This window comes from Pleurodeles waltl, chromosome 12 (genome assembly GCF_031143425.1).
Source record: "Pleurodeles waltl isolate 20211129_DDA chromosome 12, aPleWal1.hap1.20221129, whole genome shotgun sequence".
NCBI classification, from domain to species: domain Eukaryota; kingdom Metazoa; phylum Chordata; class Amphibia; order Caudata; family Salamandridae; genus Pleurodeles; species Pleurodeles waltl.
The window spans coordinates 358,136,112-358,158,543 of record NC_090451.1 but is presented as its reverse complement, the minus strand read 5'-3'; positions in this window follow the sequence as shown (position 1 = coordinate 358,158,543).

The following is a 22,432-nucleotide window of genomic DNA, read 5'->3' as shown; positions in this document are numbered from 1 at the left end:
AGGAGCACACTCGTCGCTGTGAAAGGAGTCCCAGGGTACCGGTCGTCGCCTTGGGAGGTGCCTGCTTGGAGCAGAGGAGTGACTCCATCACTCCATGGGAGATTTCTTTGGTCCTTCTGGAGCAGGATGAAGACAGGGAGTCCTCAGAGCTTGCACACCATGGAAACTGTTGCAGTTGCTGACTTGGAGCTGAGGTTGCTGAAGAAAAGTGTCTCTTGTAGACACTTTGTTGCAGTTTCAGCGTTTCTTGGAGCAGGCTGCAGTTGATCCGAGGTCAGAAGAGTCTGAAGTTGTTGCAGAGGATTCCTGAAGGAAACTTGCAAGCAGAATCTGAAGAGAACCCACAGGAGAGACCCTAAATATCCCTGAGAGGGGGATTGGCTACCTTATCAGGTCTGGACCTATCAGGAGGGGTCTCTGATGTCACCTGCTGGCACTGGCCACTCAGAGCCCTCCAGAGTCCCCCCACACCTTGCAAAGCAAGATGGCTGACGTCTGGAACACACTGGAGGAGCTCTGGGCACTACCCAGGGGTCCAGTATGCCAATTGAAATTGGTAAATGAAGTCACTGGCCTACAGTGACAAATTTAAAAGCAGAGAGAGCAGAACACTGAGGTTCTGATTAGCAGAGCCTCAGTGACATAGTTAGGCACTACACAGGCCTACACATTAGGTAATACACCTTGAGCACTGGGGTCTTGGCTAGCAGGATCCCAGTGAGACAGCCAAAATATTCTGACATATAGGTTTTTATCTACGAGCACGGGGGTCCTGGCAAGCAGGATCCCAGTGGCACATAAAACACACTGACACACACTCACAAACAGGCCAAAAGTGGGGGCAACCAAGCTAGAAAGAGGCTACTTTCTCATACAACCTCCCCAAACGAAGGACAATAAGGCCAACCTTGGCCAGTTGAGACTTTTTTGTCTAAGTGGTGATAAGTGGAGGGTAGATCTTCAATAGAGTGGTTACTCCCTTTATCATCCACTATATGGTTACTTCTCTGTGGGGATGTAAACCACCCTATTTGGAGATTTTTACCTAACCAACAGTGTGAGTGGAAACTCTCAGAGTTCCTATGAGTATGTTTTAAAGTTGGGCAGTGAGATTGGTCCACTGGGCCTATGTCCAATGCAGGAAATGCTAGACAGGGATTCTGTCTCAATAAAGTCATAGTTGGGCAAAAACTTTGTCCATATGCCTGGAAGAGAGAACAGGGTTGCTGTTTCTCTTGAGTTGGGACAAGGCAGGTCTGCTGTCCTAAACTCTCCACACCAGGACAGGGGTGCTGTCCTAAGTGTTTAGAGGTTGTGCAGGGCTGCTGCACTAAAGTTTCTCTGGGAGGGCTGGAGGGATGCTCCATATTTACTAAAATGGTGCATTTTTCACATCTGGATTAGTAGTTCCACAGAGAGGTTCTTTTTTCTCTGGGAGTCCAGCTGTGGTAGCTAATGGCTCCTTTGGTACAGGTTCCACCCCAGGAGAGGTTTCTCCCACCGCAGGAATGGTATCCTTAGTGGCAGGATGGGGAAGTGATACCCCAATACCCTTCTTATCTGTTGGTGGAGAGGGAGCCTGAGATTTCAGAAGTAGTAGTGTTCTAGCAGCTTAGGCTGATAGAGGTAGCTATAGCAGAGCGGCGTAGGCTGAACTAGGAGACATGCAAAGCTCATGCAATACTACTTATAGTTACACAGTAATTATACACAAGTAAAGACAATGCTCAGTGTTACCAAAAATAAAGGTATTTATTTGTGTGACACAGTACCAAAAATATCTTAGTAAGTATTATTCACAGTATATACACTAGACACCAAAATTAGACAAGTATATAGTCAAGGAGCAATGCAAACAGGAGGACATCCTATAGAATGCAATGGGAGAAAATAGGTCTAGGGGTAACACAAACCATACACTAAAAAAGTGGAATGTGAATCACAAATTCCCCCCTAGGCAAGTGTAGTGTGTGCAGAATTGCTGGGAGAGTAAGAATACAGTAAAGGTAAGTAAATTACCCCACCCCAGAGCCTAGAAAAGCAGGAGTAAAGTACTGCAAGTTTCCTTAGGACACACTACACCTCGTTTTTGGGATTTTGCCAACCAAGACTGCAAAGAACAACTGCTGGATTATTGGACCTGAAGACCTGTAAAGGAAGGGGACCAAGCCCAGAAGTCGAAAGAAGTTCAAGGAAGGACAGGAGCTCCTGACAATCCAGAAGAGGGTGCAAAAGAAGAGTCCCCAGGTAGTTGAAGACTGAAGAAATGCACCCTAGGAAGATGACAGTGGATTTATGCATGATGCAAAAGATGTCCTACAGTGTGAAGATCATTGCAGATGAGATTTTGTGTTGGAAGGCGCTAACAAGCTTTGGGTATGACAAAAGTGCATTTTTCATCAAAATTGCGCTGGATGGACCCAGGAGGGACAAGAGGGCCTCAAATCTGTGCTAGGAGGAAGAGGGGGCTCTCAGCACTTCAGAGAGCCCTCAGGATACCAGCCAGCACCCCCAGAAGTCACAGGATTTGGGTGCATGGGAGGTGCAAAAAGAAGTTGATGCAGCACAACAAAAGAAGGTCCCACGCCACCGGAGAATAACTCAGCAAGTTGAGCACCACAGGATGGCGTGCTGGGGACCTTGGCCAGGCTGTGCATGAAGGAATTTTGCAAAGAGTGCACAGAGGCCTCAGGAGGTGAAGAAGATGCAGTACACAGGGGTACCATTGCTCTTGGGGAAGGCAAGTTCTTACCTCGTCCAAATTGCGTCAGCAGGACCTCTGGACAGTCTATGTCGATGGTGTCCACCCTCTGTGTCCTTAGGAGCAAGCTCGTCACTGTGAGAGGAGTCCCAGGGTACTGGGCGTAGCCTTGGAAGGTGCCTGCTTGGAGCGTGGGAGTGGTTCTGTCACTCCATGGGAGATTTCTTTGGTCCTTCTGGTGCAGGATGAAGACAGGGAGTCCCCAGAGCATGCACTGTGGAAACTGTTGCAGTTGCTGACTTGGAGCTGAGGTTGCTGAAGAAAAGTGTCTCTTGTAGACACTTTGTTGCAGTTACAGGGTTTCTTGGAACAGGCTGCAGTTGATCCGAGGTCAGAAGAGTCTGAAGTTGTTGCAGAGGATTTCTGAAGGAAACTTGCAAGCAGAATCTGAAGACCCAAAATATCCCTGAGAGGGGGATTGGCTACCTTATCAGGTATGGACCTATCAGGAGGGGTCTCTGATGTCACCTGCTGGCACTGGCCACTCAGAGCCCTCCAGAGTGCCCCCCACACCTTGCAAAGCAAGATGGCTGAAGTCTGGGACCCTCTGGAGGAGCTCTGGGCACCACCCCTGGGGTGGTGATGGACAGGGGAGTGGTCACTCCCCTTTCCTTTGTCCAGTTTCCTGCCAGAGCAGGGGAGAAGGGGTCCCTGAACCGGTGTAGACTGGTTTATTCAAGGAGGACACCATCTGTGCCCTTCAAAGCATTTCCAGAGGCTGGGGGAGGCTACCCCTCCCCAGCCTGTAACACCTATTTCCAAAGGGAGAGGGTGTAACACCCTGCTCTCAGAGGAAATGCTTATTTTCTGCCTCCTGGGGCTGGTTTGCCCAGACCCCAGGAGGGCAGAACCCTGTCTGTGAGGTGGCAGCTGCTGTAGCTGCAGTGCAAGCCTCAGAGAGCTGGTTTGGCAGTACTGGGGGTCCATGATGAAGCCCCCAGGATGCATGGAATTGGCTCCCCAATACCATATTTGGAATGGGGGGACAATTCCATGATCTTCGAAATGTTACACGGCCATATTTAGAGTTACCATTGTGAAGCTACATATAGGTATTGACCTATATGTAGTGCACGTGTGTAATGGCGTCCCCGCACTCACAAAGTCTGAGGAAATGGCCCTGAACTATGTGGGGGCACCTTTTCTAGTGCAAGGGTGCCTTCACACTTAGTAACTTTAAATCTAACCTTCAGTGAGTGAAGGTTAGACATATAGGTGACTTATAAGTTACTTAAGTGCAGTGAAAATGGCTGTGAAATACTGTGTGCACTATTTCACGCAGGCTGCAATGGCAATCCTGTGTAAAGGTTTGTCTGAGCTCCCTATGGGTGGCAAAAGAAATGTTGCAGCCCATATGAATCTCCTGGAACCCCAATGCCCTGGGTACCTAGGTACCATATACTAGGGACTTACAAGGGGGGGGTCCAGTATGCCAATTGAAATTGGTAAATTAAATCACTGGCCTACAGTGACAAATTTAAAAGCACTGAGGTTCTGGTTAGCAGAGCCTCAGTGACACAGTGAGGCACTACACAGGCATACACATTAGGCCATAAACTATGAGCACTGGGGTCCTGGCTAGCAGGATCCCAGTGAGACAGGCAAAACATACTGACATATAGGTTTTTATCTATGAGCACTGGGGTCCTGGCTAGCAGGATCCCAGTGACACAGTAAAAACACACTGACAGACACTCACAAACAGGCCAAAAGTGGGGGGTAACCATGCTAGAAAGAGGCTACTTTCTCACAGATGTGGTCTTCCATTGTCTCCTTATGACTATTTTCTAATGCCAGACCTGTCCTAAAAGACTCCATGTTCCTGGACGCCAGTTACGTTGTCAATATCACCTATTTCTGGAAGTAAGTGTAAATTAATCCTTAGTTATAATCATTGATGCAGTTTCCCCCCCCTGTGGTTCCTGAAAAATGATAATGTTGATATTTGAAATAAGAAAGTAGTCGGTTACTATTGTAATCTCTCCCTATAAAGGTTGAGGGCTGAAGGTGACAATTAGGACTACAATAATATACTATGTTTTATGTATATTTCAACAAAAGGTAATTTACTGCAGAACTATAAGGACAAAGCTTGAAGTGGCCCATGTCTTTTCCCCTAGTATCAATAAGACCGCACACCAGTTTGGGCAGAAGGGGGCATACTGTGATATTAAAATCCCGAGCCCAAACTACATAATAATCCTTGGTTAACTGATCAAGTAAAGGGTCCAAATCATTTTCAAGGGCTTTAAACACATCAGCCCTTGAGGAATTAAAACATTCTTATAAACATGTATTTTTTAAAATAGCCACATTACCTTTTGATGTGAGCAACATAAATTGATAAAAGGGAGACACTAAAAAGTTTTTTTTTACTATTAGTGCAAGACTAGTAAAGACTAGTACAACACGGCCTCCTTAGCTCTACCTATGAATGTGTAGCTGAGGTGCAATGTGAAGAATACCCATCAAAATAAACTGGATTTGTCAACGAGGGTTCTTGTATATATATATATATGATCTGGGCTTTTTTAAGATACTTCTCACAGTCCACTAAATCTGCTTTGTTAGCCAAATCAACACTGTTACATAAAGTGATGATAATTTCAGATTGGCCTGGTTTGTTGGAGGTTGTTTGTTGGAGGAGGGGATGACCTCCTCCACTTTTGGTAAATGCCGAACGGGTTTAGATGGTTGGCTAAGTGCTTATGATGTTGGAGCAATGGTTGCCTCATCTTTATTTCAAGGGCATGGAGGCCTTGGAGGCTATGCGCCAATCAAGATCATCGAGGCCATCTAGGGGCGCAATACAATTATTTGTAGGAACAATGATACTTTGAACTGAGATTTTCAGTGTTTGCATGGGATGCATTAGTCTTGATACTTGTTCCCAGTGTTCGGATCTATAAAAGAAACCCAGGGGACCACTCTTATATTACTCCTGAGGCAAATGCTTGAGAAATTCGACTTCTGAAGTGACTGGAGAATTTTCTCCACCAAATGTGGATTTCTAAAGTTCAGAACTATACAGTCCCTTTCCACTCCTTTTGCGATTATCCGATTCACCCAACCCTTCTCGTCATTAAGTTGTCGTTAAAAAGTACTTTACCTCTGCTACTCGTTGTGCTATCCAGTGTATTGCCTTAAATTTGATATTGCCTCAAGATTCTTTAACTCCTGGTTTCAGCCCGGGGACCCCTATTAGTATCAGGGCATATGGAGTGGCCTCTGGTGGAAGATGTAAGACATCCTTGGAGTACTGTGTCTCCAGCTCTTTCCTCTGGGTTAAATCCTGGCTTGTAGGCCTTCCCCTGATATCTATGGAATCTCCCTGCTATTTCATGGAAATGAAATTGGGGTTTGAATTCTCTCTTTTAGAAAAATGTGGATTTCAATAGGGAACCTGATAGTGTTCGACCACTTGGCGATTTGGGCATGGCATTATCCTTAGCATCCCCTTATTTTGCCCAGTATAATGCCGAACCCGGGAACCTGGCTGATTCTCAAGTAGCTTCAGTACCTTGCCCAGAATGCATTCAAGACAATTCCATGTTCTAGTCATCCCCTCCAAAACCTGCTTTACTATTATTAGTTCCACACCTTTAAGGTGGTCACTCAGGGCATGAATATAGAAATATTATCAATTTCGATGACTTCATGTGGCCTTGGTGCTTTATTCAGTGCCCCCTTTTTTTGTTGGAGGTGATCTAGTTGTTAATTGTGAGAAGCTGCCAGTGTGAGGGTTGCGTCATTTGACACACAGGGATTTGAATTTGTTTTTCAGCTCAACTACAGTATTCACTGTATCCACCCTATCAAGGTTGGGTGCATCTATTTTTGTGAGCACCTCTAGAGTCGCCCATTGTGTTTACCCCATCTTTTCTTCTGCCTCAGTGATCTCCTTATTTATCCTAAACTAAGCCCCACATTAGATAGCTTGCAATGGAGCCCGTAATGGTGGAGTTGCCCTCCTGTGGGCCTACTTTAGTCGGCAATTTCCTCTCTCCTATTTTCTAGCTTGCCAAAACTACACAAACCAGCACACTTACCTATACAAAGTCAAAACAAACGTAGCGGGGTGACCCAGCCCATCCACATCCAGCTGCAGATGGGTGCAGACGGGCCCGTCCTTGGACCGGGCTTTGCCCAGGCACGGCCTGCTAGTGTCGTACACAACGGGATTTCAGAGAGTGCTATAAGTGCAAAGGTGGCCCGCCCCCTTCCTGCATTGCTCTGCTGATGCACCCCCTGGTGTTCTTCTTGTTGGTAGGTGAAGTCCCCTTGTTTGCTGAGCGTCGTTGGGAGCTGAACACCCCACCGTCTGCCACCAGCAATCCAACAAGAAGGCAAAACATACTTAAGATACTTCAACAAATAAAGCAGATAAAGGGTATGGGACAAGATTAACATAATATGTGTATATGCAAGGCTCACATTTTTCCCTTAGGTCATCAGTAACAGATGTTTATTGATACCCAACTCAATGGTACACATTTTCTCAACATCATAAGGATGAGAGATTAAGGGGGTCATTATGACCTCGGCGGTCTTTTTGCAAGACCGCCGAGGTACTGCCGTGCTGAAGACCGCCAGTGGTGGCGGTCTTCCGTGCCGCATATTATGACCGCTGGCAGCCCGCCGTCCTTTTTCATACGGAAAGCCACCAGCAGCCATACTGGCGGACGGCAGGAAAGTGGAGGTTGCTCAACCTCCACCGCCATGTCAACAGAACACCGCCCACTGAATCACGTCCCATGATTCGGTGTGGCAGTGTTCTGGTGACGGTGTTCTGGTGGCGGAGCTGCCCCCATGGATACCCTCCCCTCCCGGAGGATCAACGGACAAGGCAAGTTGATCGTCCGTTAGGGAAGGGGGTTGGGGGGTGTTGTGTGTTTTTTGCGTGCATGGGGGTTTGCGTGTGAGAGTGTAGAGGGGGTGAGTGAGTGAGTGTATGCGTGCGGGGGCTGTTGTGTGTATGGGAAATGTGTGCGGGTCAGACGGTGTGCATGTCTGTTTGTATGTGTGCGGGTATATGTTGCCGGGGTGTATGTGTGCGTGTAGGGGTGTGTATATGTGCATGTTGGGGGTGTGTGTGTGTAGGGGTGTGTATATGTGCATGTTCGGGGTCGGGGTGGGGAGGGGGGTTGTGCCACCTTTGGGGAGTGGCAGGGGGGTGTGGGGTGTGGGGGGAGGATTCCCAACCACCCGAGATCCATGGCGGTATGCAGGGTCCTGATACCGTCGGCGGTCTAGTGACGACCGCCGGGCTGGAGACCGCAATCTCCAGCCCAGCGGTCTTCACCGCCATGGCGGTTGGAATGGTGAAGTGGCGGATGACCGCGGCGGTCATAATTCAACTTTTTTCCCCGCCGGCCTGGTTGAGGTCTTATCGCCGCTTTACCACCGACCGCCAGGGTTGTAATGAGGGCCTAAGTGTACCAACCAGGATTTGAACTTGTGACCATAAAGCCATACTCTGATTATCGGTGTAGATGTATTAGTCCACTGAGCTACCAGATGCAACTGACATTAATAAGTAAGTTACATATACAGCTTGCAAATTACAGACATCCTTGCTGTTAGTCATTAGATTGGTCTCCAAGGAGCTGAGAGTTGTAATCGTAGTATGTTGCTCTTATTTATGCTCAGACAAAGCAAAAGATGTATCCTGATAGTGGCCAACAGTTTCAGGACTACCTCATATTTAGGCATTATATAAAAGATGTGAAGGTTGTCTGATCGTTTGAAATCTAAAAAAAGGGAGTTCAAATGGAAGCTTGGTAGCAGTTTTTATAGTTGGAGATTGTTGGTGCTGGGACAGATTCTCCTTCCATCTGCCTGAGAGTTTTAATTTGTTAGTTACATAGTAGAGAGAGTAGTAGTTAGCTCTGAATATGATCAAGGCAAATCTAAAGACACAGCCATCTTGGAGTGGGTACAATTTAAGATGATAAGTGCTGCTTGGATATGATTTAATTTGTATCTGTGATTCGTTTTACAGCTGCAGTAGGATACAAAATTACATATTCAAATCGCAAAATCACTAGTGCCTGTAGAATTTGATTGAGATCTTTAAGCATGCGTCTTTTCATTTATTTAATAAGTCTGAGCTGGCAGAGAGCACCCTTTGCATAGATTTCATGTGGGTGTGGGCACCTAGTTGTTGTCTAATATAAATCTGAGAGATTTAGCATCCCTTTATAAGCTCAGAATAAAGACTCGATTATTTTCTTAGTCTTCAAAAATACCAATAAGGCTTAAGGCCCTGCACAAAGCAGTTGTATGTTTTTATTTTCTAAAGAAAATTCCAAAACTCAATTTTTGTTTTGAAACTAAAAAAGAAAGTGTACCCATCTCCATGGGAGTCATCTCCCATGGTGAGCGGGACATTATTTCTACTTTAGTGTCCCTCACTGCCTGTGTTTTCCTGCTGGTGAAAAGAATTGGCCTGTAGGCAATAACAAATTTGGCTATATGGCCAATCATCCTAATGGGGGGGGGGTGGACATATGGCCGTTTCTCCAACGGCCCTTACTCTGTTGGCCTGATGGAAAGGTAGCCAGACCTATGGTCTGTCTGTATCAAAGCTGGGGGCAGTCCATTATCTTGGCGGTACTGGTACTTAATTGCAATTGTGATGGCGTACCTATACCGCCAAGATGTAAATTGGGCCCTCAGTCACAATACTAGGGAAAGTGGCATGTGCACATTTTGGAATTACTGAGGGATCTTAGTTCTCCCTGTAGCACTGGTAACAGCAGCAAATGAAAGTAGAAGACTTGTCTCAAATGTACAATGTTTATGACCCAGGCAATTTAGTTAGGCAACATCTGTAGACAAATTCCATATCAAGTGTCCAGAGCCAGTGGTTTCGCTATTGCCTCAGTGTGTACAGAAAGCTGCTTAGAGTGTCCCAAAGAAGATGGGGCAGGTACTCTTTTCAAAGAATGGCCAGGAGTTTTCAGTCCCAAACACACACTAATCCATGTTTTCATACTTGTGCATACACTGCTGTTGCACCCCAGCATATGGGTGAGCTGAGTACAGTCACCTACAGCAGCTCCTTGATAGTGTCTTCTGCTTTTTCCAAGAGCCATGGGTGTCTTCAGCAATAGACAGTCAAAGGTGCAGGCAACACAACACCCTTGACATTGTTGCATTGGAATTCCAGGTTATTAACAGTGCTGAGCAAAGGGCACTAGCATACAATTAAGAACCTTGCACATTTTACATATGTTTGACCCTGCTCCTACGACAGGATACCTTGGTCACTCACTGAACAGCTTGAGCAGTGTTACCAATGTAGCACTATAAACATATCTCCATGCCTGCTCCTATAGCCCATCTGTGCAGTTAAAAGTGCCTTATGACCTGGAAAAATAAACCTTTTTCCTGGCCTAAACCCTGCTTTTTAATATTAATAAGTCATCACAAATGTAGGCCCTAATGTCCATAAGGGAGAGTACATGAAATTTAAAAAGTACGGCATGTGTATGTTATATTTTACATGCCCTGACAGTAAAAAAATCTATGAAGTAGGTTTTCACTGTGGCAAGGATAGCTCTTTAGAAAACGGGGCTACATTATAACAATTTATAACACTTAACGTCAGTTTAGGAGCAGCTAGCAACATGATTTAAGGACTCATTTTAATTGCAATTTAAAATCCCACATAATGGTCAAGTGGGGTTTAATATTACTATTTTAGAAATTACACTTTTTAGAAAGTTGGTATTTTTCTTCCTCAGCCAAAAAGGCCTTTTTTCCAGTGCCCACTATCATCTGTCTGTTGAATGGCTTCCCTGTGTTGAGATGTGGATTTCTGTCATATAGTGGACATAAGTCTTGGGTGTGGAGAGCGTTTTTGTTCCTTGAGCAGGATAGCCTGGGGGTCTGTGCCCAGCCCCTTCCAGAGCTTTAAAGGATACCTACCCTGTCACTGGCAGATGTAGCTCATAATTAGCTCTGCCTCACCTTTCCTTATTAGTCAACTTGGCTTCAAACCCAGTGAGAGAGGTGAGCCGCCCCACAACTGATTTGGAGTGACAATTGGGAATGGTTTGCCTTTTACCATAGCCACACCTCTGGATGGGCACAAGGAGCTATGACAAGGAGCTATGACAAGGGGAAGAAGGGTTTTGCCATATTGAATTTAGGGAGAGAGGGAAACTGTGGGACAGTTTATAGTAAACCTCTGAGGAAGTGCTCTAAACGTAGGTAGGGTCCTTCATTGGAATGTTTATCTCATTAGATAGGGAGTGGCCTGGAGTTTCCCCCACCAAGAGCCTGTCACTGAGCATAAATATGTCACCCCTTGTACCCTCCTCAGAACACTCCTGGACCTGTGGAGAATCAGAAGAAGGTCTGTCGTGCTCTGTGAAGAACCTGAAGGAAAACCGGATCTGCTTGTCTTGAATCCAGTATCCCTGCAATGACATCCAAGGGTCAGTTGACTGGCCTCCTGTTTAAACCACAGGGACACATCAAGCTGCCAGTGGCCTGTACCTGCAACTACCCAGCTGACCAGTTCCAACTGAACCTTCTCTGGCTACTGCTGCTGGCCTTTGTTGTAGTGAGTCCTAGTTCCCCAAAAGGTGCGCCCCAGGTCCTGCACCCCTGGTTGACTTTGGAGCATACGCTTCCTTACCAAACAGCAAAAGCTGGGACTTTTTGCTATCCTTTCCTCCAGAGAACCTGCAGGAGTCTGGGACTGCTACTGAGCTGAAGGCATCAATGTTGAATCACTATTTGTATTCAACTAACTGGTTTGCCCCGCTGAGGGAGATCATCCTTCCAGAAAAGTTGTACGCCTGATCATAGAGAGCTTCATCAAGACCTATGCCCAGCAGTAGCACGTCAACATCGTGGCCTGCCTGGGCACAGACTTCACCCACTCACAGCTTTCCTGTCTTCCTCAATGACCACAGCAGGACCCTGCTCTTCAGCAACCCAACATCGTTGAGCCCCACTTCAGATCCTGTTTGTCCTGCCAACGACTTGGCAACAACAACTTTTTCTCTATAAAAAATTCTAAGAAGGAAAATCTTCCATCGAAATTAACTTGGTCCCTATGTCTGGCCCACACCTTAAGTTTTGACTTTGACTCGGTGTGGCACGACCAGATAACTGTGATTGGCACTTGCTATTTCTTACTATTTTTAATTCAAACTTTAAACATTTATATTGCTCATTCTACTGACTTACTCTAGTGGTTTGGAATTTCTTGTGTTTTTACTTTATTACTTTTTGAGTTCTGCACGAGTACTTTATGCACTGAGTCAAAGTTAAGCCTCACTGATTTGAGCCAAGCTAACAGAAGGTTAAGCAGATGTTTAATTAGTGACTTTTGTGGTTTACCCCGACAATGATTGTAATTATTATTTGAGGTCGGTCTCACTCACCTCAACCAATATTTCCATTTATTAGAATCAGAATCCCACAATTTGGCTTACTTTGCCAGTCTTCAGTATCCAGACTAAGGCTGTGGAGATCATATGAGTTTCATGTGTGATCTAAACATGTTGCTGTTCTATGTTCAATTTAATGCTTTAATTATTTACTAATAGTCCTTTTTGAGGTATTTTACTCTTCCTTCTCACAATCCTAACTGTATGGGGTAATGTCTAAGAAACATATCAGTTAAACAGATGCTTGAGGCCCTTGTTCTTTACATAAAATACTGCGGGGCATAATTATGGGGAATTGGTGTAGGACAGTGCTCCAATTCTTCTTGCAGTGCTGCCATACTCAAAATGAAAGGGCAGGAATACACTGTATTTATGAAATATGGTGCATTTCTGTCCTTTCCCCCTGCACTGGTGCTCAATTGGCTGCCTAGTGGCAATCCTAGTACAAGATTGTTTTTTGTAGAAAGGACCACCTTCCTGCACACAAAAGATCAGAGAGGATTTTACCTCTTTCTATGTGTGCTGCACAATGCAGCACACATGGAAAGAAGATACAAAAGAGGAGAAATCAATATATTTCTCCTCGGTGCGCCACCCATGGGAAGGCATAAGGTTTTGGTGCTGCCACAGGATTACATGAGTAAGTAAATCTGGAGCAGTGTCAAAATCCATGGGTGTTGCATAGGTAAACGCACCATAATACCCATGGCACATCCCCAAGAACAGAGTAAGGCAATTCAGCTACTTGCACTGCTTTGACTTACTCCACATCTATGAGGCCACGAAAAGCCATGTGAAGTGGCCACAATAATATGGTAGAGAGGCTTGTGCTGCTGGAGCATCAAAAAAAGTGATGCTCCAACAGTACAAGCCTATCATACATATGCCCCTATGTCTTTCACCCAGAAAGCCATGTTTGCAATTTCAAAGGATTCTCCATTGGTGGAATATACAGACTAGACATTAGGAAGGCACTAAGGGAACCTACTATCCTGACTATCAAGTGTAGGCCTTGCTGTAATGAGGACTACTGGAAAATAATTACAGAATCGCCACATTGGTCCTCTTTTCATCTGTTTTGATGTAATAAGCCCATGACAAGAAGTTTTAAGTTTTCAACAAATGTGACTCATCAACCATCCACAAATCATGCACTATGTGGGAGTTCTGATTAAGCAACCGTGCCGCAAGGTAAGTGGTTGTTCACTGAATAACCAAATCAATACCCCATAGAGATTTTAAATGTAGGCCAAATTTTGGGAATTGTAATATAGTTCACCACAAAGGAGGAGATTCTCGCTAACAAGTGACAAAGCATTAAATGATTGCAATGGCCAAGCCAATGAAACTAAGTGAAAACGAGCAATGCAATAATGCATTTATGAAGACTTGATAAAGAGGAATAGATAATGAAGGAATTGCATCTTATATTGCATTGACAAATATGAATAAACCATAATAACCAATGGCAGAATCAATGCAAATTTTACGCCTATCCTTCACCATATCACTTGCACCCTGACTGCTGCTAATCTTGGATAATTGAATCAGGTAGATCTATTTGAGTGATTAAAGATTCAACGAACCCTGATGATGTTGTACTTTTTGATGATTCAAGTTTGTGGTGGTTAAAACCCCTAAAGAAGTGATCGAGAAATCAGAATTGTCAATCAACTGCAACAGGCAGGTCTTTGGGTTCCTTCCTTATCAAGCCACTTTTTTTCAAAAGTATGAGTTGCACAGAGGGGATTCAACACTATTTGACCTAATAAATCATTGGACAAAGAGACATGTCGAGATGCTTAAATCACACATAGAGATTAAATTAGTTCTGCAAATAAACTCAGGTTTGACCCAGATTTAACGGCAATGACATTTAACGGCAATGACAATCATAACACTATGGCCCATATTTATACTTTTGTTAGTGCCGCATTTGCGCCGCTTTTTAACTCAAAAGCGGCGCAAACTTACAAAATGCAATTGTATTTTGTGTTTGCGCCGCTTTTGCGTTAAAAAGCGGCGCAAATGCGGCGCTAACAAAAGTATAAATATGGGCCTATCTGTCTTCACCTTTAACCCAACCTGAAATTGAAATGGAAAGCTACCCTACACTAAACCTTTAACATAACCACTTCTTTTAGACTAGCCTTAACCCTTGGATCAACTAACTGAAACCATAACCTAATGCCTTGAAGTTGTGATCAAAATTGTGGATTTTTTATTTAATAAGAGTACTTTTCCCACATATCAAGATTAGTGTGCGAACTACTTTTTTAATTGGTCCCTCTGACACAAAAGTCACTTGAAATACTGTCAAGAGCTGGTTCGAGCAGAAAAATACCCAGAAGCTGCAGCACACATTTCCCACCAGACGTTTCCTGAAACACTATGACCATCTAGGAGAAAACATTAAACGAAATACGTAGTGCTTAAAGTGTAAATTATCACCTACTGGATTTTTTTCCTGGTCCATAAATATTCCACAAAAGCCAGAACCATTTTTATTTATTATATTTTCATATAAAGCCCACATGAGAATCCACAGGTACAAAAAGTATACCAGCAAAAATAGAGTTATCCAACCTGCAGCAGTGGCAATATCTCAAATGACACCAAGAGGGCCAAGAGAACAGGCTGTTTGACAATATCGCTGTAACTCATATTATGAAGAGTCCAGGAACAGGCTAATGACAAATAAGTGATTTTGGCTAAGACTATATTAAATAGGAGAAATGTGGACAACCTTAAAGCCAGTAACTCATTATACATATACACAGCAAGTACAACAAAAATGTAAAAAAATCACACAAAAACTTGCCAGGATCCCACTGTGTTACTCCTCACCTGAGGAGACCACGTAGGTTAAAATGACAATTCGGGAATGCCTGCTTCGGCCAGCCTAGTGTCCCGAGAGAAAAAGAACACGACATCCCAGGTATAACAAGCACGATATAGTAGAATCTAGGAAGAACCGTTCACCTTCCATTGGCAATCCCTGAAATTGCAAGGCCTATAAACACCAGCCAAAAAAACTCAGATGAACGGAGACAGTATGTAATTGAACTGGAAAGCAAGAACTGAGAATTGTATGCAGTGCTAGTGCTCGCGACATCAAGCAACCTAAGAACATTAGGTACATATTCATTTCTTGTGAATACATGAACAGTAACGGACTTTTAACCAAAGAAAGCTCGTGTCCTCCAGCCCACCAGAAGATGTAATAGAGCCAAGGGTCACCACAGTCATACACGCTCAGTTTAAAATGCCACATTGTACGACATACAATAGCACCGTGAACCAGAACAACCTGAAAACGTAGTACAAAGTAAAATTTTCAGCAGGTGTCAACAGTCGTTCGTTTGTTCGTTAGCTTTATTTCAGTAAAATTGAATACCATAAAAGCACACCACAATTCACAGTTTCATCGTTTTACAAGACAACAAGCTGCTTACAAAAAGTTTCGGACATAAAGAGTTGAACTGCAAATATTAAACGTAAGGATTTTCCCTCTGAAAATTCATACCGTATTATAAGATCGTATGATAATGCAAGATTTTGCATAATATGTATCAAGAATCAAATACAAGCCTAACCGGACATATCACATAAAATAGAACATTTCTATTTGGAAGTATAAAAATATCTAAGCATAAAAATACTTTAGACAATGAAAAGTGGTAAGTGCATACATTAAAATTCACGAATGGGTTCATCGATAGCAACTCCCCACGACTATTGTTAAGTTTTCCTCTATTTTTTTTAAGCATGTTCAGTCTACAGTTTCGGACATAAAAAGTTGAACTGGATAAAAAAATATTAAACGTAAGGATTGTCCCTCTAAAAATTCATACTGTATTATAAGATCGTGTAAAAATGCAAGATTTTGCGTGATAAGTATCAAGAATCAAATACAAGCCTAACCAGACATATCACATAAAATAGGACATTTCTATTTGAAAATATAAAAATATCTAAGCATAAAAATACTTTAGACGATGAAAAGTGATAGGTGCGTACATTAAAATTCACGAATGGGTTCATCAATAGCCACTACCCACGTCTATTGTTAAGTTTACCTCTATTTGTTTAAGCGTGTTCAGTCTACAGTGCCAGATAGAATCTAAATATTTTGCCAGACAACAAGCCACTAAAACGGATGGATCAGATTTAAAAATTCTCAAAGCCAGTGGGCAGTTCTTAAAACCCATTTTCCTACACAAAGGAATAATCCAACAAACTCTCTGTTTATGGTATGCAGGACATTGGAAGAGGACATGGGTTATAGATTCTTCCCTGGCACAGCCCATCGGGCACATCTTAGAAGTGCAAATAGTTTGGTCCATTTATGTGCTAGAATGCGCAAAGGGAGAGAGCCTATCCTAAATCTAATATACAATGCACGTGCACTTGGAGAGAGTACTATGTCCATATATTGCGCGGATTCATAATGGCATTTAATTTGTAAGAAGCTGCCCGTCATGGAGGATGATGAAACAACAGACAATTGTGAAAGTTGAACATGGAGCCAAAATGCATCCTTTAATGTCTGTGTTCCATTTTTTGGAATAGATGGCGATCCTTCCAAAAAGACCCCAAGCCAAGTAGTGTAAAGGTCCGTTCTACGTACGCACACCAATTGATTTTTGAACTAGAATTATTGCCCATCAGGTTAACTAGCCCACATCTGTAGGGAATAAGAGAGTCTAATGACCATAGGCGAAACCAAAACAACAAAGGCCTGAGAGCAGCAATCTGGCTAATAGGAGGCAGGTTTAGATCCATTCGAATAGGAAGCATTGGGGTACTGGAAGGAACTCTTAACAGTGACCTTAAAAAAGAGATTTCCACCTTTGTCAGATCGTCTAAATTACAGTGGCCCTACAGTTCAGCTCTATAAAGCCCCCCCCCCCTTGCTTGTGATTTGTAAATTTCAATAGCGTGTGTCATGGCAAAGCTATGAGATCTAGCTGCAAATCTTACAATACCACTCGCCCGTCGTTTCAAACGGAAGTTTGCTTTCTGAAGGTGAGAATACCACTTGTGCGAGTCTTCTAGTTTCAGGCCTAAGTAATCAAAATCGCCAACTCTTTCCAACACGGCGCCCTCTAAATAAATGGGCCGCCGCATCCTACCTTTTTTATCCCCAAACACCATACACTTAGTTTTTAGTCGATTAATTTCCAGGCCATGGTCGTTACAGAAGTCCATGAAACTCGAAAGCAAGGTTGAAAGACCTGTGGCTGTTTGGGATATCAACAAGGTGTTGTCAGCAAATAGGAGGCAGGGGATCTTCTGCCCTCCTAATTTGGGGGCATCGTTGGAACACTCCATGAGATAAGGAATGCATGCATTTATGAAAAGAAGAAATAGGGTAGGGGCGAGTACACAGCCTTGTCTCACGCCACAAGCAGTGGGGAATTTTTCAGTTAGTTCACCTTGACGACCCCATCTAATTCTACCATAATTACCAGTGTAGAGATCTCTGATGATATTTAAAATAGAGCAAGGGACTCCCATTTTAGACAAGACCTCCCACAATTTATTGCGGGGTACCAAATCGAAAGCTGATTTTAGGTCAACAAATGCTACAAATAGGTGGCCTGAGTACACATCAACAACTTTCCATTTAATAGAATTGAAACAGAATATCTGGTCTATTGTACTGATTTTTTCTCTGAAGCCCGCTTGGAGGTGGTTTAGAATTTGGTTTTCCTCTATCCATTTGCTCAACCTACTCAACAATTGATGGCAAAATATTTTTTGAAGATTGTCGAGAAGGCTGATGGGTCTATAATTTCCCTGGGAATTCCTCTCTCCTTTCTTATAAATAGGCACAATCATTGCCTCTTTCCATGAGTCAGGGTAGGATCTAGTAGTCAAAATGACGTTAGAAAGCCTGTTAATATACGGACTCCAGGTGTTCTGGTCCGCTTTAAACATATCAGAAGGGATCCCGTCCGAACCTGGGGCCTTCGCTGCTTTTTGGGCAGTGATGGCCAGCGCAGTTTCATTCAATGTGAAGGGAGACAAGGAGGACGTGGGCGAGTGAGATGTTGTCAGCTCTCCCAAGCTTGGTGCATCATAGGCCAGTGGGGAGCCATACAGTTCCTTGAAATGGGAAAGCCAGGCGTCAGGGGTAATATGAGACTCCAAATAGGGGGCTCGGTTCGGATCACTACGAGAGACCAGGAGCCAGAACCGTTTGGAGTCATGAGCCCTAGCTGCCTCAAATAGATCACTCCAAAGCCCCTCATCATACTCATGTTTGCTCTTATTGCATATAGAAGCATAATGGTGTCTAGCATTGGAAATACCTAGTCTGTCCTTTGTCCTTAATACACTAACCAGGGTATTTTTGGCCTCTCTACACCTCTTATTAAACCATTTAGAGCAGGGTTGGGCACAAGAATTAGTCAATGGCCTAGCGCATTTGGAAAACAACTCTTTCAGGGTAGCGAAGAGGTCCAAATGGAGAGACGTAACTTCGATTGGAGCAAAAATTAGACTATGATCAAATAACTGGTGGGAAGAAATTAAAGCACACAGTTTTTATCGGAGCTTGTTCGATCTCTCAAAGGAGTCCCATCTTACCGTGCGCCTGTTGCTAGACAACTCCATGACAACAGAAGAAGCAGGAGGAAATACAGCTCCTGCTAAGAGAGATCTCTTATACGTAATCTGTAGAGGGGCGTGATCACTAGTATGTGGATTACCCACTTCCACATCTAGTATATGGTGCCAAACTCTTAAAGCAAAGAAAATGTAATCCAGTTTATTACTATAAAGACCCCTAAAGAAAGTTGGTCTGGCAGGAGTGTCAGCTGGAAAACGGCCATTGCCAAGACGAAGACCGTGTGATATCATAAGGTCTATTATCTGCGTAGCCCTAACACAAGGTTTATATCAATTTTGTTGGATGGATAAGGAGGAATATTCCATACACTATCTTCAGGCTGCATAACCTCTATGAGGTCTGGATTACATTCAAGTTGGACATTAAAATCCCCTGCTATTATAATATGATATTTAAGACGGAGGTCCGGAATTAGAGTATTCAATAGCTCGATAATAGTAGAGCGATGGTTAGGGGGTCCCGGCCTACTAAAAACATTTATACAGAGAACAGGGGAGCCTGAGATTGGTTGGATGGCGATAGCCAAAATATCATAGGAATCCAGATATATCTCCTTTATTCCTCCCACCTCTGTCGATTTTACCCAGGTACATAAGCCCCCTACTGCCCTACCTGCTAGAGATGGCTTGGCTGGTTTAAAAAAGGAACTAAACCCCTGTCTATACGTGCAGTATTTGGCCCAAGTTTCCTGGAACATACAGACATTGAAGTTTTCGACAAATGCCCCCCACTCAGTATCAGCAAGTTTGCCATTAATGCCAGCCACGTTCCAGGACAAAAATTTTGCTGATGTCTGGGCAGTAGAGCAGCTTGATTTCACGAGAGTGTCATCTGGAAGGTGGCTGTCAATAAACTTCTCCATGAGCGGGTTTGTAAAATTATTGATGTTATCAGATTGTAAATCCGAAGGAGGGACAACACCTGGATTAGGTAAATAGAGTGAAGAACCTATAGCCGGTAGATCTGGGCTAAGAGTGGAGATGCAAGGATTAATGGAATATAGTCAATCAATGTCAGAAGTAGCCCCCTGGAGATCAAGATCACATGCTGATTGGCCACTAGAGACAGGACCGGAGCTGGTTATTGGAGCTAGGTCAGATGGTAAGCCTTTAAAGACCTGGTGGCCTGGTGGCCTAAAATCTTGATGGTCTGTAGAACGGCTCGAGACCAGGTTGGCTGTTCTGAAGGAAGAATTCGGCTGCATGTAACCGACAGTGGGGCGGCTAACGCTGAAAAAAATAGCAGAAGACTTCCTTGTATTGTGTGCTTCCATATCTAGGAGACCTGTTACCAGATGAGGATTTTTAAAATTGAGTTTTATGAAGTCTCAGCAACCAGGAAGACCATTTATTGTGTCAACAGTCCATAATATGTAAATCTCAATCCCAAGTAGCGATGAAAGGCTCTGCCCTGGGCCCTATCACAGAGGACCCATAATAATTTTTTTTATAAAACGCCTGTTGTTGGCCTGAATGGGAATATAAGTGGCCTCACACTTCTGAACATATATCCTCCTTCTAAAGCAGGTGGAATTATCCCCATAAAATGGGTGAAAATGTGTAGAGAACATGCAGCTATAGGTGCGAAGACACTGACTTTGGCATCTTATTCCACATCCCAGATGTCAATACTCATAATGGCCCAGCAATGTTGTGGTAATATTGCGCGATACCATGTAATGAAGCCTCAGTGCTCTCACTTAGAAACAAAGACATCTAGGTTACTGGTGCTTTGCAGATGTCTGTAGTGTCCTGTTGGACACGCCCACAGAAGGAGGCCCCAGAAGAGGGAACACCATGGAGCAGAAGCTCCAAGAAAGTCCTTGAGGAGGGAGTGGGCGAGTTGAGATCTCCTGTTGCAGCCACCTTCATCAGTCCATGCGTCCACTGATATCCTGCCGATCGACTCTAGAGCAGCGGTCTTCAAAGTGTGGGCCGTGACCCCCAGTGGGGTCGTGAAGTCAATCAAAGGGTTGCGCATCCCCGGTCGCACTTCTGCTGCCTGGAACTGCCTTGAACTGGAATCCAAAACGTTTGCTCTTCGTTTTGGATTCCAGAGAGTGGCATCTCAAGGGGCTCTCTGATTGGAGGACATTGGAAAATAATGAAATGTCATTGACGACTGTCCTCCAATCAGAGAGCATGCAGGATGAAAACCAGGAAATGCCGGGAACTGGGGCCATAAATACGAAGCTGTGCAATGCTTTGTAGAGGAGAAATATTTTTTTCCCCGTTGCCTTGCACTCCGTCCTGCTGCCTTTCCTGGACTTCATCCGTGCAGAACTGGTAAATAGCACACCTCTTCTCCACAATCTAACCTGGGCCTTCAGGCTCCTCACCACCATTGTCACACCCCAGGGCCCAGCACTGCTACTCTGGCACCTGCTGCATGCTCCAGTTGCTCACCACGAATTGAAACAGGGTGGAAAATTATTCTTTTTTGTCACGAAGGTCTTTTGTGTCATTATTCATGCACTTTTAAATTGCACTACACGCACAATTCTTGAAGCAGAGATAAATCCCAGAGGGTCTCAAAACCAAATATTTTATTTCTCATTTGAAGATGTGCTTCTTAAATATTTCCGGCGCACATGTTTCCAGTAGACCCGTTGGGTGTATGTGGTGTGTTGGGGTCCCCTATGTAACATGTATGTCCTACCCCTGCAGAGGGCGCGCTGCTGGCCTCAGCAGACACCCTGCCCCAGTTGCATGCTGGTACTTGCAGTCTGTTGTATGTTCAGTAGCTCACAGGAAGGGGGTATTGCCATCAGGGCTGGGGTCACTCTGCGCCCCTGGACAGGTGTTTCGGGGTGACCACCCTTCAGCAGGGAACATCGGGTCTATTTTCATCAGGTCAGGGCCCTCTCCAGAGCTGGGGGGCATCCAAGGGTACCCCCACCCTCCCCCGGCGAGGGGGGGTGCACTGCTGCTATCTCTGCTCTAGTGCCCCGCCTGTCCTCTCTAGGCGCTAAAGCCCTAAAAGAATGATTTACCCACTGAGGGCAGAGGGCCTCCTGGGACTGAACAAGAGGCTGGGACGAGACACAGAAACAGGAAATGGGAGCCAAGTCAAGAGACAAACAAGAAGAGAAGAAATGAGACAGGCTGGGAAGAGAGAGGACAGAGGCAGTGAAGGGGGGAGAGACAAGAAGCCACAGAGGCAGACATGGCACATCTGAGCCCCACGAGGGGAGACTGAGCCTTCATCTCTCACGCATGATTGAGGCCTCAAGGCTGCCCCACTCCGGCTATAAATCTCCATTACTGGTCCCACCCCTCCTGACCCCAGGGCCATAGTATGTGGCCCCTCTGAGAATTGCTGCAGCTGGGGGGCGGGGGGCATGTGTGAGAGATGGTGCTGACAGCTGTGAGTGTGTGCAGAGCACTGGGGTGCACTGTGTGAGAGCCCTCATCAGCTTTGATTGTGTGCAGAGCAATGGGATACACTGTGTGAGAGCCCCCACCAGCTGAGGGTGTGTGCAGAGCACTGGGGTACACTGTGTGAGAGCTCCCACCAGCTGAGAGTGTGTACAGAGCACTGGGATACACTGTGTGAGAGCCCCCACCAGCTGTGTGTGTACAGAGCACTGGGGTGCACTGTGTGAGAGCCACCACCAGCTGTGCATGT